This window comes from Chiloscyllium plagiosum, unplaced genomic scaffold (genome assembly GCF_037043375.1).
Source record: "Chiloscyllium plagiosum isolate Xiang-an unplaced genomic scaffold, Cpla_swu_hap1 HiC_scaffold_3, whole genome shotgun sequence".
Classification (NCBI taxonomy): Eukaryota; Metazoa; Chordata; class Chondrichthyes; order Orectolobiformes; family Hemiscylliidae; genus Chiloscyllium; species Chiloscyllium plagiosum.
The window spans coordinates 78,869,833-78,886,358 of NW_028270141.1; the positions used below are offsets into that span (position 1 = coordinate 78,869,833).

Genomic DNA, 16,526 nt, shown 5'->3' on the forward strand with positions numbered 1-16,526 from the left:
TAAATTTCACGCAGTACTTAAATTTCCTCAGTACTAGTTGAAAGGACTGCCCCAGTAGAGAAAAAAGGAAGCTTATAACACTAATTAATGAGGCAAGTTGGGATTTTAACAGCACACTAACTTTCAAATAGCTGCTATGCAGTTTGACTGGCTCTGAAAGAATAACTTTGTTGAGTTTCCAGTTTTTCATAAGAAATATGCCATGTTTTAAACATATTTATTTTAAAGTTCATTTGGGATACTTTAGCTTCTGTCATCTTATCTCAATCAGTTATTTAGCTATCTGTAAAATTTACAAGCTAAGAGTAAAGAGCTTGAGTGGCTTTTCCTCAATGGTTTGCAGTCTGAGAGACTACTTTTGTGTGATTGGTTCCTAATCCTGTTTGATTACATAATTGCGTCAGCCCTGGAGATGCTCATGACGTTATCAGATTCAACGTGACTTCTAGAAAGCAGAAATCAATATCACTGAGGCTGCTATGTCTTTGTGGGCTGCTTTGTTCGAGCTCTGCAATAAAGATCATTGTTTCATCTCCAATTTTGCAATCCAGCCTATGGATGTGAGAGTAATTTGAAGAAGGCCTTTTTCTTTGAAGAAAATAATGTATGGCTGGGAAGGCCATTGATGATGACGATGCAACGTCAGCATAAAAATAAGTCCGATGTTTGGTGATACTGCATTTCATGCCTGTTCGTTAGCCATGAGCACAACTTGTTGCCATGCACAACAATTGCCAATTTGGGACAAAGATTCAAAAGGAACTGGAAGATTTCATAGGTGTGATTCATGTAACCATGTCTGGAGTGTAAGGCTGTAAGGTGCTGCTTCAAAGTTATGTGGATCTTCAGCTATAAATTTGGGTTGCTTCAGTTGTTGGACAGGAATTAAACATACTTTTCTTTTGTAACATGACCTATGTTTTTTTAATGACTTTCTCGGGAGGTTATGTGGTTAGTACATGGGTGAATCAAAGTTGGTTCAATTGTAGTTTGCAAGTTGCACTACAATAATTTATGAATGGCTCAAAGGATTAACTAGGATTTTCTTTCCCTTTGGCTTTCAGGCATTGGTACTATTTTGATGTGAAATTAAATTTCTGCCTGTTCCCAAATCAGTTGAAGTAGAAGTATATTCTCTTGTTCTGTAAGTAAAGTTTAATATTTTTGTTCACTGAAACAGAAAATTAGTATTCCATGACCCATTTCTGCACTCGGGTTTGGAACATATTTGTCCATCAGATAGGCAGGGCTGAAAAATCTTAAAATCCCTATAGTACAGAAAGACACCATTCAGCCCATCACGTCTGCATCAATCCTGAAAGACCAGATTAACCAGAACCAGACCTCTATCTTATCCCTATAACCCCATATTTACCATAGACTGTGGGACAAAACTGGAGCACATGACAGAAATGTACATGGACACTGGGAGAAGGTGCACATTCCACACAGACAGTCGCCTGAGGCTGGAATCAAACCTGGGTCCCTGGTCCTGTGAGGCAACAGTGCTAACCACTGAGCCACTGTGCCAGCCCACCAGGCTTTCACATCACAAGCTTAGTTAAGCAGCAGCCCAAGTTGTGATAGGCTGAAAACGCATGAACACCAAATAAGATGCGAATGGAAAGTCTCATCTCTGCCCAGGTGGTTGTATTCTACAAGTGCTGTGTCTACACAGCCTCTGGCTGTCTACAAAGAAGGCCTTGTAATTAAATAAAATCTCATACTGTCTTGCTGTTCTAGCGTTAATGGCTATGGTTCAATTTTATGATATTATAAATAACACCTTACTTAAGACAACTTGATGGATTCCTGAGATGTTTTACAGCTATTTGGTGTCTGATGTAAACAATTAATGACAGATTGAAAAAGACCCTCCAAGTCCATCCACCCTGTGCCACATAGTTGAGATCTTGTGCAATGCCATGCATACACTTCACACACACAATTATGTGATCTTCTGAGAGAAGCAGCATAAAAGATAGAAATTAAGGCTAATTTGGGAAAATGAACCTCTGGCAAATTCTTCTACAAAGCAAAAACTAATCCAGGAGTTCACTCTGACCCTGATAATTCTATGCAGTATCCTCCTTTCCTTCAAATCAATTTCTGCCCGAGTCAGAAATTCACCGAGCTTTTGTTTGAAAACATTTGGTGAATCACTGTCTGATGCACAAACCATGAGGTCCACTGCTCTCTAGGAAAAGAACTACTCCTGTTATCTATCTTGGATCTGGCCTTACATAATTTAAAGTTGTGATTGTTGACCCTTCCAAATCTACTGGGGCAAGCTGTCAGCTTGAACAGCATCTTTAACCTTTATCTCAAAGCTGAGAAAATCAGATTGATGGCACTGCTCGTTATGAATTCACATACTTCTTTTGTAGGAACCCATCTCAATACTCTGTAAGGAAAAATTCGATAAGTACTTAAAAAATAAGCATTTAAAAGCATGTGAGGAACTCAAGGTTATGGGACTAAGTGAGTAGCTCTTCCTGAGGATTGACTTGAGCCAAGTGGCTTCCATATATGAAACATCCAATGTAAACACAAACACCTTATTTAAAATCAGCAGAGGGCTGAGGCAGAGCCAAGCTGTGAGGACTTCTGATTATTCAGTGGTTACAGTGGTTAGTATGCAGCTAACCAAAACCAGCTTCCCCTATCAATTCAAAGCTTCCTGGCTGTTTGTGCGCTAAAGATTATCACCAGAGCACTGACCTCTGAGACCCTCTGTAATGAGGCAGGAAAAATTCCAACTCCTGGTAACTGACCCACACTCCAGATTTCACCCGGTGAACTAAAGTACAGTTTGATTTGGATATATTTATCAAGTCTGCCATAGATGGAGACTTAATTGCTGGAGCTTGAAACCAGCTCAGATCCTATTGTTTTCGCCTCACTCCTAGGTGATTGACCGAGAATAGTAAAGTAAGCTAGTACCGAGCACACAATAAATGCTATGAAAGAAACAATAATGATGAGTTCTAAATCTATATGAGGCAGAGTAAATCTGAGTAATATATACAGGAAAAATTGTATGGCAGAGAGGGTATTTGTATGAAGGTGTCTGAGCTGCTAAAGTTCTGTGAAAATAAAGTGATTCAACATTTTGGTACCAAACCACTGTTGATAACTCAAGCGTGCCAAGTTTATTTTGTATTACAATTGTGAATATGATCTTTATTTAGATTAGAATAAATTGCATGAGCTTTTGGAGTCCAATTTCATTTTGATGCTAACACATACATGATAACAGGGCCTCAAAGTAAATCTAACTTAATTATGTAACTTATTCATTTTAAATGCTTTTTTTTTTGTATGCTGATCATCATTCTGATGAGTCATTCTTGTTCAATGAGCCTGTTAGAGCAGCATCAAATTTTACCTCTTGTCAGGGTCAGTCAAGCTCCCATGGTGTTACACATGGACAGGATTCTTCAGAAAAGGGGATTTTTGTCTCTGTGCCCATAAGATCAATGGGGAATCACCCTTCTGATGTTGACTGACCTGCAGTCATTTAATGTTTCCATCTTTCACTTTGGAGTCCTAACTCTGAGATCTACCTGATAATCTGATTGTCTTGCAGCTCTCTAGTTCTAGCAGTGCCTCTAGAAAGAGTGTCTGCTGCTGGGGCTGAACCCAGTGCCACGGCTCCTGTATTCACCCGGGAGCCCAGGTGAATACAGGAGGCTGGCTGTAAATATTGGGGGCACGGAGGGGGAGGTGTTGTTGGAAGAGGTAGCGGTAAAGTAGATTATCATCTTATTCAGAAGGACTGAGGCCGAGAGAGCACATGGTTGTGGCAGACTCCTTTTCCTGCCCAAGGCCTGAGCAGATTAACTTTCTGGCTATTTCCCCATTCTGTCCCTCAGTTTCTGACTCCCTCCCATTGGCTTCAATATTGCAGCCTTAAGCAGTAACATCTGAGGCTGCTCCCCATTCCCCATCCCCCAATTAAAAAAAATCAAAACTCGATCTCTGATAGATTGGGGTGGTCAGGTAGGTGTTGGGAAAGAAGACCATCTCATGCTGTTTGTGGAGCCACTGCCTCTCCACTTCCTGTCAAACTCAACTGACTGCAGACTCGCTGATGTGGCCTGTAAGATTCTGTGTTTTTAAAGTGGGTGATGGTATAGCGCTGCTAATATTGAATTACACACCACATTAAATTTTCATTGAATTTAATAGTTGGTTAAATCTGGTGGGATCTGTAATACTGACCGATTGATTATCCCCATTTATTCCCAAAGCCAGAAGCCCTGTGCATATTTAAAAAGTTTTATTCCCATGTTGAGGGAAAAAAAACTTTATGACAGCTCATTGCAAAACAGTCAACTATAGAATATTGCATTGCAATGATGTGATCTTGTTTTTTAAAAAAACTAAAATAGAGAATTTATGTTACTTGATATTGTTACAGACGCAAAGAACCTCCCATCCAAATGAAATGTGTGGCCACTCACTTATAAAGGCGAGAGATTATTAATGCATTGTCAGTGAATAGCTAAGGAGGCAACAGAAAATTAATGAATTAATACAGCAGCAGCCGCTATTTAATCAATAACTTCATGGATCAGTGAGCAAATTTAAAAAAAAACTAACGTAGCAATAGGTAAACCCAATTTTTCACAGATCAATGGTGCAGCAGGAAAATCAACAAATAAGTTAGCTGATAGCACTGGACACCAGTGCGTTAATGAATGAATGGGCCACTGTACACCAGCAAAATAATGGATTTGAGGGTAAATCAGTGGAGGATTGAGTGCCATTCATCCATAATTTATGGAACAATAGGAAAAATGCCAGATGATATCCATAAATTAGTAAGTGAACAAATTTTGATCTGAGTTTCACTCAAATTGTTGTTTTATTACTTGATGACGATAAAGGACCATAGGTTGGTTCCTGGTGATCCAACTTGAAAGGGCTAGGTATGAAATACTACCATGTAACAAATGAGAGAGATTCTGTGGATACTAAAAGTCTGAAATAGAGGTGTAAATTCCTGTAAATTGCAGTATTTACAGTATCATGCCGTAGACAGTGAAACAGAGATAACAACATTTCAGGTTGATAACTTTCTAGCAGAATTTGGAATGTTAGAAACTTAGTTAGCTTTAAGTAAGTAAAGCAAGGTGTGGGGTGGGAAATGAGCAATGAGGAAATCTATATTTTGATGGAAGACAGGGGAGATTAAATGACAAAGGAGTTGATGGTGCAAGACCAAGGAGAGTGGTATGGTAATGTAATTTAAGTATAAAGGGGAAAAAATGTATTCGCAAGCATTATAACTTTTCTAGAACCCATGAAATCAGTAAAGAGCATCTGCCACTGCTTTCAGATCTTAAGTGTCTCGGTGGGGTGTGTGTGGTAAGAACAAATAACTTTGTGGATGGGAGTAATGTCAGAGTGAATTTAGAATTGGTGTGCAGGAATGCAGTCACAGCAACACAATGACTATTTCTTTTTTAAAAATTGAAATCATTTATGGAACAATAAAATTGGTAACACCAAGAAACATCACACTAAATGTTAGCAATATCTTTAATGTTGCAGTTTGATAAACTGGCAGAGTTGGGTAAGAGTGTACTAAAATAGCAGGTGGATGTTGGGCTTCATCCAAAGACAGCCAGGGTTAGGGTAGAACAAACTGAGAGGAAGGCAGGTACCTTTTAAAATATGATGAAGAATTACCAGGTGTGAAAACATTGGAGAAGGCCATGTTGAAAGTAAAAGATATTGGAGAAACTCAGCAGGTCTGGCAGTACCTGTGGAGAGAAGAACAGTGAACAGTTCAAGCCTAGAGGTATGAACACTGTTTTCCACTCTCCAGGTGATGCCAGAACCCCAGCACTTTCTGTTTTTGTTTCAGATCTCCAGCATCCATAGCTCTTTGATGTTTTTTCTCTAGAGTAGTTTACAGTGTGGAAACAGGCCCTTCCGGCCAACAAGTCCACACCGACCCGCCGAAGCACAACCCACCCATACCCCTACATTTATCCCTTACCTAACACTACGGGCAATTTAGCGTGGCCAATTCACCTGACCTGCACATCTTTGGACTGTGGGAGTAAACCGGAGCACCTAGAGGAAACCCACGCAGACACGGGGAGAACATGCAAACTCCACACAGTCAGTCGCCTGAGGCGGGAATTGAACCGGGTCTCAGGCGCTGTGAGGCAGCAGTGCTAACCACTGTGCCACCCCACACCTTGCTTATTACAGATAAGGCCATAATCATTTTCAGAAGTTCATTGCCACTGAGAGGGGTGGAGGGAGAAAGGAATTGGGCAACCAGAGTTAAGCCTAAAAGGAAGCAGGCATGAATGGGAGATCAGTATCTGAGAGAAGCAGGGCTATGGGGCCAGAACTGGTATCAGGACAAAGTGAGCCTGTTAAAATAATGAACTCCTTATGCATTTATGGATGAAAATAAAGTTAAATCCAATAAATCAATTCCACAATAAATGTTTGCTAATAAAATATAAGTTTTTCTCCCCCCTCACTCTCCCCCCTCACTCTCCCCCCTCACTCTCCCCCCTCACTCTCCCCCCTCACTCTCCCCCCTCACTCTCCCCCCTCACTCTCCCCCCTCACTCTCCCCCAATATATTCTCTCAGCCTTCTCTCTCTCTCATTCATACACACATTCTCACACACCCCCTCTCTCACATGCGTGTGTGTGCACACACCTGAAAATCTGTGGGGTAAATTTGAATTGCAGATTTGTGCTTGCAGATACATTCTGTTTTGTTCACAAAGCACATAATTTGTAGATAGTCAGTGACATTTTCTTAACTCCTAATTTAGAAATATTATCAGTCTGATTCCAGGTTAAGAAACAGATTCTAAACAAGACCTCACACCTAAATTATCTGACCAGAAGTTTCACCTCCTTTATATTTATAAGAACTTGTTTCAGGGCAGTGGCTTGAAAGAAATTCTGAGATTTGCATATTAGTAATTTGAAACTTACAATTCCATTTTGATTAAATATCTAAAAGCTATCTTAGGTGTGTTCAATTCGTTGACATGAATTGTATGACTCTTTGATCTTTTCCTTATAAATTCTGTGTCTAAGGTTTTCTCTTTCACTAGAACCTGATGAAGGAACAGAGCTCTGAAAGCTAGTATTTTCAAATAAGCCGATTGGTGTATAACCTGGTGTTGAGTGATTTTTGACCGTGATCTATGTGATGCCAGGACTCAAAGCCGTGAACATTTTTTTCAACGTGTGTGTGCAGAACTCTGTCCAGTCTCAATTATACAGCAAAACAGGGTGGTAATGTAATCTGATGTTGCCCATTTGCATCACTTAAAAAGCAGATAACAGTGTTCTGCTGCACTTTCAGTTCAAATAAAGAGCTGAAAACTGTAAATGGTGAAATCAAAAACAAAACCCGTGAATCCTATAAGCACAATAGCCGTCAAGTAATCTGTGGACACATTCTAACCCTTACAAATAAACATGCTTTGTTAATCGATAGTACCATCATGGTCTGGAGGACAATAGGAGGCATCATCAAAGAGTTGACCTACAGTCACTTTTTCTCTCCTAGCAAGACCAGCTGCAGCACCTTTGGCACCAGAATTGGTGGTAAAAGTTCATAGGTAGCTGAATTTAGAGAATCATAGCACCACTTATATCACAGAACCCCTATAATGTGGAAACAGACCATGTGGCCCAACAAGTCCACACCAACCCATTCACCTATCCTATTGTACTGCATTTCCCCTAACTAATAAACCTAACCTACACATCCCTGAACACAATGGGCAATTTAGCATGGTCAGTTCAGCTAACCTGCTCGTCTTTGCACTGTGGGAGGGAACTGGAGCACCCAGAGGAAACCCACGCAGACATAGGGAGAATGTGCAAACTCCACACAGACAGTCGCTTGAAGCTGGAATTGAACCTGGACCCCTGGTACTGTGAGGCAGCAGTGCTAACCACTGAGCCGCTGTACTACCCTAGTTATTGAAAAAGTCAGAAATCTGAGACGAGAGGTTACATCCAGGTTTCAAGTTGAAGCTCAGAAAAGAGTCCGATATGTGGACAGTTTGTCAGAAAGGGAAAAGGGCAAAAATCTCCTGGTCAAAAATTAAAGTATAATAATGAAGATGAAGGATGAAGAATTTGCTGAAATGGTAAGAAAAGGACTGAAGCGAAGGTGCTTGCTGAGGATCGATTATGATCCAACTAGTGAAATCTAGCGTTGAGAGTGGCTCAATGGTTAGCACTGCTTCTACACAGCACCAGGGACCTGGGTTCGATTCCATCTTGGGCGATTGTGTGGAGTGTGCACGTTCTCCCTGTGTCCACAGGCTAAATGGATTGGCCATGGAAAATTATGGGTGAAAGAGATGAGGTGATGGGCGTCTGGGTGGGAAGCTCTTTGGAGAGTTGGTGCAGACTCAATGGGCCAAATGGCCTTTATCTCCACTGTAGGGATTCTATGATGGAAGGAGAAGCTGGTTTGGAAGAAATCGGCTAGCATCAAAAATTATGTTTCCATTTTCCGGAACCTGCCTTGAAAGAACCCGTGGACCACAAAGCAGGACTCTACATTAGCGAACTGGCAATGAATGTTTTTCATGATACCTCCTCGAAGATTTCATGAGAACAATAGCTGGATGTGTGGAATATCACAGCTCTGAGGCAATGCTTAATAAACACACAAGGCAGGCAAATCTGGCCTTGAAAGGCCTAAAATCATCCCAGAGATACCTCACTCTTGGGAGTGACCAATCAGAGGAAACCTACCCCATAAATAGAATGGACAGAAATTGTGAACCTATCAGCAGCAAATACAGAAGAGACATGACATGGTGGAGCAGCAAGCAGCTTAGAAAGTTGCTGCTGATTTGAGGAAGTCATGTAGGAGTGCATTTTACAGGGAACCAGGAGCCTCGGTCAGGTGGAGAGGGATGCACTTGAGTGGGGTGGGGCAAGTGGGGAGATGGTTGATGCTGTGAGTGCAGGCTGTGAAAGCTGCCGCACTTATGGCTGAGCCCATAATTCACGACGGAGATCTTGAAGCATGGGGCTGACGGACTCCCAAGAGCCAAAATTGGTACCCACTGCAAACCCTTTTACCAGAGCAGAAAGGGTCTTTTTTTACTCAATCCAGGAGTTGCACCTGTAGGGTCCGAGTGGGCAGTGATGTTGGAGGAGGTGGCTGCAGGATGATTTGAGGACAGCAAAACAAGCTTCAATATGGGTAACAGGAAATATGTAAGAGGTGGCTGGGTTGGGGGGATTGGGGATGGGAAAAGAAGCAGGCTACAAGGAGGATGTAAGAAGAAATGGGGAAGAAGAAAGCTGATGTTAGCTTATGCCTGTTGTCTCGTGCCAGCTTAAATGGGGTAGGATACGGGATGAACTGCAAGAACACCATTGGTTGAACAAAACTGAAGACAAGTTAAAGATTCAAAGAATCTTTGAGCAGAGTGTGCGGAGAGCAGGAGATTTTAGAAGTGAGGTAACAATAAAGCTATAAACAAGAGGGAACCACTTTGAACCGGTTAACAAAGGAATATTTAGCTGACTGAGATCCAATCTGAAACCTTTAAATCACTGAGAAAATGAATTCCCTGCGAATGCATGTGGAATCTCTTGTTTGGGGCTGTGCAACTTCAACAGGTGCTATACTTGGTTAAATATGGGGATCTCACTGTTAATAAACAGTAACTTTGAGATTACGATCTGCAATACAGTAAGTAAGGTTGTAAACTGCCGAGTTAAAATGTTTCAGCTTCATACATACATGATGGAAACGCATAGTTGTGAACTCACCAGTCTGTGGAGGTGTGCTTAGTTTGATGGGTTTTTATGCAAAACAGTTATTATGGGGGAAAAAGAAACCTGATGTTAGCTTATGCCTGTTGTCTCGTGCCAGCTTAAATAATAGGGTCCATGAAATTTATCCTTCACTTATGTATTTTGGCTTAATGAAGAATCAGTCATTATGAAGGACATTGATGAATAATTCTAACCTTGTCCTACCCATATGTCAACACAAACATTTTCACTGTGTGATGGCATAGTTTATTAAATGAGTTAGGGAGATTGGGGAAAAAGTAACCCCAGAAACTCAAAACGTAACCCTGAAGAAAATTGCAAGACTTCTTGAGAAATGAAAATGATTTGACCTCTGGTATTAGGGACTGTGTGTGGCTCTGAAAAGAAAAGGTTACGCTTCCCAGGAAATTGGTGCTGAATGCACAGGCAGTAGGTGCTGAGAAGAGAGGTGGTTATTTCTGCTGGTCTCAGCAAATAAATCATCACAATCAAGGGAAAGGATAACTATGCAAGGTGAAAGAACAAAGTAAAAGAGACAAATGGAAGTTGTGCTGAAGACAGGAGAAAAAGCTTCAAGCTTGGTATTCCTGGACAAGAACAAAACATTACAAATAAAAAAAATAGTTTTCTCCTGGAGGAATACAAGTAGGTCAGTTGTATGTGGGGAAGAAGCATTGTTTCAGGAGTGTAATGTTACTGAACTGTGACATGAGAATTTGATAGGAAGAGATGATCAGGTGATAGATGCCAACCTGCAGCAGTGAGAATTGCGATAAACTCCAAAATAATAAACGATAGAAACCTCTTGCTGAGAGAATTTCTGATGGTGTGATGTGACTCCACTACAGTTAAGTGTAGCTAGAAAGTCATGCAAAGACATCAGATTACATTTTCATGGATGAAAGTTTGAACACTTTAGAGTTTTGTGTCTATTTTCTAAGACATCTCCCTTAAAGATCGGTGAGTTAAAATCATTAATCAAATGGAAATTGTGAGGAATGTGCAGGGAAAGCAGGTACGATTGTCCACTTCTCAGGATAAGTGCCAGGGTCTTCCTGTCTCTACAAAGGTTTTTGTGAAGTGCTGTGTACCTAATGTCGAAAGTGTGCTCTTCCAAACTCCATCTCTGGGCAGGTTATGCATAGAGGGTTCCCATATCCCAAAGCAAGTCAGCTGAGCACCAAAACCATGTCATGCAACATCCTATATTTCTATACGACAGTCTGAAAACCAGCCTTTTGACCTGCAAGTCAGGTTTCAACACCTGGAGGATGGGAAAGAAAGCCACATTCAGACCGAGATGGAGAAGCCATTTTTGTCATTGTCGAGAACAGAGTCATCTACCTTAAAGTGAATACAGCCCCAGTTCATCACAGCTCCTCAGACAGAACCTTCCAAGCCCACAACACTGCCACCGAGTAGGACAAGGGCAGCAGATGCATGGGAACACTGCCAACTGCAAATTCCCCTCCAAGCCAATCACTGTCCTGGCTTGGAAATAGAACACCAGAACACCATTCCTACAGGGTCAAAATCCTGGACTTCCCTCCCAAAGGACACTGTGGGTCAATCTACAGCATGTGAACTGCAGCAATTCAAGAAGGCAGCTCACCACATTTCCTTCTCAAGGACAACTAGGGAAGGGCAATAACTCCTAACCGAGCCATTGAAGCTCTCATGCCATGAGTGAATAAAAAAAGTCAATGCCACTGTCCTTCTCTCCAACACTGAGCTTGTACGCAGTATTTGTATTTGAGAGTTGATCTAATATCATGGATGAGACATCATCAAATGAGTTTGTGAACAATATAGCTTTTGCAAGGAGAATCTTATCCTTGAATGTGTGGAACCTTCAGTAAGACTCGCTTCGTATTTGCTTATGAAGCAGTATTATGATAAGCATGTTTGAACAAGAATGTTTTGTGAGAATTTACCCTCACAGGAACAATGTTGTTTATTCAAACAGTCTATTAATATATTCATAAATATAATCTGAGGGAAATTTAAATCTATGATGTGTTAAGTTTTAGCACTCAGTTTAGCTTTGTGACAAAAATCAGAAGTTGTAATAAATACATCTTCCCTTTGGGCTAATGGTTACTGTGTATGTTTGTATATAATACCCTGCTGGAATTGCAGTTGTGGAATAACACTTATTACGCCTTCTAGGGATGACATTTTTTTTCTAACAGAGCTATTTGAATTGGATCTTCAGCAGTGCCCCAACTCTGGACCATTAACATGAAAAAACTACATCAAATGAAAACAACAGCTAATTTCTTAATGTTAAAAAAATCCTAAATATTTCAAACAGAAATAATTAGTTCTGCAATCTTTCCACACAACATAAGCAACAGAATAAAGCATCTTTAGGTATAATGTCAGTGATCAGATTTTTTTTTTAAAAAAAATCCATGCAGTTATTTAAAATTAGTGAGGTAGCGTAGATAAAGATGCTGATGAAATTCCCTATAATCTGGTCAAAAATTGTTCTTTATGATTGATTCAATTTTTGTAATTGATCCCATGTGTGGTTGAACTTCACTACATTTTATTTTACAAAGTGTTTTGCTACAAAGTGGCTAAACAGAATGATTGCAAACCCATCTTTTCCAATGTTTTCACAAAACTATGTGGCCGTGCAGTAACCCAAAAGTCTCCATGCAAACTACACACAGGTTGGTCCATTTAATTCATCGCATGTATGTACCAAACAAAATGCACAATAAGATATTGCATGTGCATTACAAAAATGTTGGAGGGTCTAGTAGTACCAACCTGCCAGCTCTGTATTGTCCTAACTTTTTTTTTCCCCCAGAAATAGAAGCAGTGCAGTTTGATACTGTAACAAGTAGGTCGACTATATATAAACACCTTCCATTGATCAGAATAGCTTGGTCACTTGGTTTTGGTTGAGATCATCTACCATTGGGTGGAATGTCTGTTGGCAAGATGGGTGGCCCAGAGACTTTTACTGGACTAAGAATATCTAACCGCTGTCTCTGGTTTGTAGTGCATCCCTGCTCAAAAGGAAAAACAAATAGACTAACTTGTTTACGGGAGCAACCAATGGAGTTGGCTTCAAAGTTTATTGTGCAAGGTAGTCCATTGTGACACTATTTATCTTCGAAAACTGGACTATTGATAAATCGCTTAATAGCTCGTGTCTCTGGAAAATGACGTATCAAAAATTAAACTGATTTGTTATGTTTACAAGGCAGCATATCAGCTGCCAACAGAAGGGTAAATGCTTCGTTTATGTACATACGCAGTTTTGAGTTGTCAATTCCTCTAAATCTGAATCAACTTTGATGAATTTGTATGCTGCCCAAAAGGCTTTGTACGGCAACATTTAATGTATAAACAATGTACTCCCGAATGAGAGATTGCACACAGAACATTCTCTCCAAACAGTCGGGCAAGGTACTTATCTAATAGTTAATAATTAAAATGTTGATCATTAACCTACAAATGCTTGGAAAAATAAACCATGGTTCTATTTGCCTCTCATGAGAACTTAAATGTTTTTTTAAATGGGACATTTTTAAAAAAAAAAAGTAATAAAGTTCTCCGAATCTAAATACTATTTAGTTCTTAAGTGCTAGCATGATCCTACAATCTTCAAACACATTAACCTTTTTTTTTGAAGTGCTGGCTTTTTATTTAAGTATGTGGGTTTTCATGTGTATGATTCTCTTTACTGTGTATTTAAATTGGTTTTCAGCAGGCTCGATTAAAATCATATTCGCATTTTTAATTTCACGCCAGATGACAAAGAAAATTTCTGTACATTAGTGATGAGCTATACTGTATAAAGAAATCACTAGTCCCTCCAACCTTCATTCCTGTAAATTGCAGGGATTGGGATCCAACAAATGTTCTGCCAAATGCCTAGTGCTGAACTTGTGCCCACACTCATGACATGTGAGCAGTGACTGTAAGTAGGTGTTTGATGAGTGAAGATTGTAACTGACCCTGATTTTTACCTTTAGTTTCAAAATTGAGCTGGATCTGCATTGATGAGATAAATAATGTTAAGTAGTGTATGAATCAGTTTTTTTTAACTCAGCCACAAATAAACTTTTTGTAGAAGTTTTTGACGTGTCACACTCAAGTTTTCCTCCTTATATGCTGTGGTAATCCTGCGTTTTTTTTTCTTCATAGTTTCTGAAGTTAAGAGGGGCTGCTTCATTTGAAAAGATCCCTGCCATATTGTAACATCACAAAACTCCTTTCAGTTTTCAGTCCTGCGACTGGAATAGATCTAGTCTTATTTGACTACACTTTATGTATTAAATTGTGAATGTAACAAATTCCCTTTCCCAGCATCCTCTCGTACCACCCCTGACTTTTGTTTCACCATCATCAAGTGTAGAAGTGCTGGCTTCGAAATTATTTAATAAAAGAACTTTTTCCTACTTATAAAGATATAAAGTGTCCTTTTTAATTACAACACTACCACAACAAGTTGATCTGTTGGGCCATTAAAAACAATGTTTCCTTAGGCTCTCAAATTATACAAATGGGGAGAGAATCATATGTGATCCCCATTGATATAAACAAGTTGATCAGATGAGAGGGCATTCTGGGAGAAATTCTAATAATAATTTAGCTTTTATTATTGATACTTTTAAAGAATAAATTCTACACTTGTTTAAAAATTAATTATTATAGTTCTGTTTGGTACCTGGTTATATCTTCGAGATCATATGTGCCACATTCTGGCAGGTTGGTGGAGTTGATGAAAAGTGACCATCCAGAATTTGCTATCATCTACAGTGAGCAGTAAGATAACCAGTGTTGGTAGACCTTGAAGTGGTTATGAATGAAGCAGCAACACAGCAGGTAGACCCTGATATTCACAGTAGAGGTATATGAGCTAAAGTGCTTGGAATTCAAAAGGGCCACAGAGAATACAATTAGCAAGAGTTCGCTTTGCATCTATACTTGTGGCAACTTGTCGCTCCTCATCATCTACCAGTTTTTTAGAGTAAGCATTAAACTGTTATAGAAACTGATTATCATTGTTAACTGTGTGGAGTTTATAGAATTGACATTTTAAGACCATATCTTGTGGTGTTTGCAACTAACATTGTTTAGGACTTGCACTTAAACACAAGTTAAATGATGTTTATAAAATCATGAGGAGCATGGATAGAGTGAATAGCCAAGATCTTCTCCCCAGGATGGGGCAAATCCAAAACTAGAGGGCATAGGTTTAAGATGAGATGGGGAAAGATTTGAAAGGCCTAGGGGATAACTTTTTCATGCAGAGGGTGGTGTGTGTGTGGAACAAGCTGCCAGAGAAAGTGGTGGAAGCTGGTACAATGACATGATTTAAAAGGCACCTGGATGGGTATATCAAAAGGAAGGGCCTAGAGGGATATGGGCAAAAATGCTGGGAAATGGGACTAAATTAATTTAGGATATCTGGTCGGCACGGACGAGTTGGACCGAAGGGTCTGTTTCTGTGTTGTACAGCTCTATAAATGTGACCTATGCTGGAGTCTGTCTGATGGTAAACCTGAGTGATTTTGTTCTTAGATATTAAATAGAAGATTCAGATGGTTTCATTGACAGAGATATTCCAAAAATGATCTCAAGGAGTGACAGTAGTTAATTTGAAGTCCATCATGAGGAGTGAGTTTACCTCCCACAGAGTATTATATTCCAATTGATCCATGTCTGAGATCTTTTATGCCCCCAAGTCACACACTGTGATACAATGATGATGTCATGAGCATGTCTCAGGAAGGCCTACTGACTGAGACCGACAAATCCCCCTTTTCTTCAAAGGCGAAAATTTATCCTAAACAGGTGGTTATGCATTGTCACTTGTGAATTTTATAATTGAGCAACCAGGTAAAGCAGAGTTTTCAAGACCAACCGTTAAAACTTCAGCATAAACCCTTCAAGGTTCTACAACTTCTCTGATCTGGTGATTGTACACTCATTTGGAGAAAGGGTGCATTGTTCCCTGTCGCACGTGTTTGACAATGTTTGTTTTGCTGCTGGTTGCTGTCACAACATCACTATACAACCATCATCACTAGAGTGTTCTTCTTCTCACACTTGGTATATGATTGATAGGAAGTGCACTGGCCTGAGCTGGCTTCTGGCCCTTTGCAATCAGCTAAAAATCACACAACACCAGGTTATAGTCCAACAGGTTTAATTGGAAGCACACTAGCTTTCGGAGCGACGCTCCTTCATCAGGTGATTGTGTCCTGATGAAGGAGCGTTGCTCCAAAAGCTAGTCTGCTTCCAATTAAACCTGTTGGACTATAACCTGGTGTTGTGTGATTTTTAACTGTGTACACCCCACTCCAACACCAGCATCTCCAAATCATGATAATCAGCAACAGTGATGTATGATCTGGGCTGGTTGTGTATTTAACAAACCTTTCTGTTAACCAAGTATTTGTGTTTGATTTTTTTTCTCTCACTTGCATTCTGCTGACTGTGCAGTTTTGCAATTTTCTCTGACTGTTCACTGCCTGTTCATCATGTACTGTTTTAATTCTCCTTTGTCTTTGAAGAAGAATGTTCAGTGACTTGAAGTGATTAGACAATTAGTTGAGAGGCAAGGTCATTCTCATTTGGCATTCAAGCAGAATATTTTGGTCTGTGTGTGGGTTGGGTAATCTGCTCAATCTGTCAAATGTAATCATCTTGGTACCTGCTTTAAAACTCACTTCAAAGTCATATGCTTGGAGATCATT

The 16,526-nt window shown here is 40.0% G+C and overlaps 1 protein-coding gene across 1 annotated transcript in view; it reads left to right on the top strand.

Annotated features, from left to right (window-relative positions):
* man1a1 (mannosidase, alpha, class 1A, member 1) overlaps positions 1 to 16,526 on the top strand; it is a 469,900-nt gene that overhangs the window by 253,941 nt on the left and 199,433 nt on the right. The window lies entirely within an intron of this gene.